Below are 2,786 nucleotides of genomic sequence, written 5' to 3'. Positions count from 1 at the left end.
GGCCAGCCTGAGGAGCACAGAGAAACTTCGCATGCAAACAAAAAATGCTGTTTGCCTTTCTCCCATTTGTGAATCTGTTATCTGATAAAGCATGTAGTGACTGTCAGACAGTCACAGACTGTCAGAGAGTGACAGTGTTCAGAGAGGGCTGGTGGAGATATCTGCAGGTGTGTGGGCTCCATTTCTGTGGCTTTAATAGGCTGTGCCTCATATTTTCATATTTCAGACCATCCTCCATTGAAGATACAGATGATACAGCAAAACTGCTTGCATTTGAGAGCAGATTCTGTAACTATTTTGCTGCACCAACATGAGTACCTGAACCTCTGGTCCTTTCTGAGGAAGAAGGGTGACCCTTTGTTGTGCACATTTTTCTATTCAATAAAAGCTGCATCAGACTTCCAAAAGTTAAAAGCCCAAGCCAAAGGGACAATGGTAAGAAAACAGAACCTTTTTTTCCTTGCAATAGAGCTGAGGAGGATTTTTTTAAATGAAGATTTAAGAATATGAAAGAACTGGCTGTACCAGGGAAAGGAAGTCATTGCGGTTCACACAGCCACTTCACTGGGCCACCCAGTCACAGGGGCCAAAACGCTGATCCAGGACTCAGTAGGTAACTGCCGTGGCTCCTACAGGCAGGATGAACTGGGTCTGTTGTGCTCCCCTCCTATGCAAAACTGCCCCCTTAATGAAAGATGAAACGAAGTGAATGAAGACACTACAGAGAAATATCTAGGAATAGCACCACTGCACGTCTATGTGCAAACGGAGTGGTGAGCAATTCAATAGTCTCTGTTGAAACCCTGTCTCAGCCACACTGTTTCCCTGGTTGTTTCTCGACCATTTGTTTGCTCACTTAGAAAGCAACCATGACCCCTACTTTCTGGAACAGTCTTGACCTGAAGTGATCTGTCCTTTCTACTTGGAAATACATACATGCTTTTCAGAACAAGTATCACAATCTGGACATGGAAAGGTATGGTCACTAAGCTCACACTAGACCCAGGCCATGGCCAGACACAGGCTTTCTCCCTGTCATTCCATTGTTATTTTTCCCAATCCTACCTGGTACATGTATCCAGTCACCTAACCTCACTCCCGAGAGCATGCATATTTCCAACTGCAAACAAAAAATGCTGCCTGCCTTTCCCCCAGTTGTGAAATCTGTTCCATCTGATAAAGAATGTAGTGACTGCATGTTCAGAGAGGGCTGGTGGAGGTATCTGCAGGTGTGTGGGTTTCAGCTGGCAGCCTACATGCCCCATGGGCATCTCAAAGGTATTTTATCCAGAACAATGAATTTTCCCTCTCAGACTTGTGTTATAGTCCCTTATGTCTGAGGCAATCTTAGTTTGTTATCTAACGGTTATCCTAGAATCTGTCTTCTCTTTCAATTTCAAGCCAAACCCAAACAAATCTGCTTCACTGTTAGAATACATTCATTCCCACCTGTGCATAACTGATACCACTGCAGATGAGGCCCACTCCCTGCTTTGTGTAAACTATTCCAACAAACACTTAACTGATGTCACCATTTCTGGTTTGCTCAATTCTAGGCCATTTTCCACATTGCTTTCATTTTTTTTTAGTTAAAAAGCTAAGAATTAGCTTGCTATTCTCCTAATTTAAAACACATAATACCTCCTTCCCCCACATTCTCCAAATTCCTTCTCATGGCATTTGGTTATTAACTTCAACTCAGTTTCGGCCATTCAATCCCTAAACCTCACTCCAGAAACCTTAGGCCCTCAGCGCAGTGTACAGATTCCAGATTCCATTGTATTTTGCTTCTGTTGGCACTTTTGTAAAAATCGTCCTTTTCTCTCTCTTCCACTTCTATGCATCATTTAGAAATAACCCTAAATCATATCTTCTTTGTTTAAATTACATTCCATCCCTAAGTACGTTAACCTTACTTAACACTTTCTTCATCTGATATTTTTGTCTTCTCCATGCTTTCCTCGCTCAATTTCCATGCCTATTATAGCACTTACTACCTTGAATTGTGGTTGTGGACTTAATGTGTTTGTGTCCCTTTCAACTGTGGCAGCCGCTCAAGGGGCTGATTGTTCATTCATCTGTGTGTCTCAGTTCCGGGCATATCACAGATCCTTAGTGAATATGTGTCGAGCAATTACACAAGGTCACATTTGATATTCTAACTTACTCTTGTATTTTTCTTTTCAAACAACACATCAGTTTTTTTTATTGCTTTTCTCATATGACAGTATTTCAACAACAAATACTTTTTTAAAGTGCTTATAAATACATTTAAATTCATGTATTAGAATGTATCCAAGGCCAAAAAAATCATATAAGCTGTATACCATAAATACAAAAGTTTGCAAAACATACAAGACAAAACAATGTAAACAACCTTTATATAGACTAAATGTGTAATTTCCAATAAAAAAGCAAAGCAGAGGAAATGCTTGAATCAAAACGCTCACCTGGAAGCACAAAATGAAACCTTCCCTTTGCTGCCTTGAGCTGCCGTGAAATCTGCAGCTCTGCCTTAGTAGGCTTCTCTGTCTTCCTTGTGTTACCATGTCTTTCTTCCCATTTTTCTAATTTATTTTTAAGATGAGGGCCAATCAAGACTTTTTAAAAGCCAGTGTTTGTTGTTATACTTTAACAGGCCAGTGGGTTTTAATTCCAAACCTTAATATGTCAGTCCCTCCCTGCCTCTGTCCCGCAGATAAGGGGGGAGACGCCATGAGACATCGAAGATCTGAAAGGGCCAGCCAGGGGACTCAAGGCGTAACAGCGCAAGAGTCATGCCGAAA

The sequence above is a fragment of the Manis javanica genome, chromosome 2, assembly GCF_040802235.1.
Source record: "Manis javanica isolate MJ-LG chromosome 2, MJ_LKY, whole genome shotgun sequence".
In the NCBI taxonomy this organism is placed as follows: domain Eukaryota; kingdom Metazoa; phylum Chordata; class Mammalia; order Pholidota; family Manidae; genus Manis; species Manis javanica.
Note: the sequence above shows the minus strand (reverse complement) of the source record.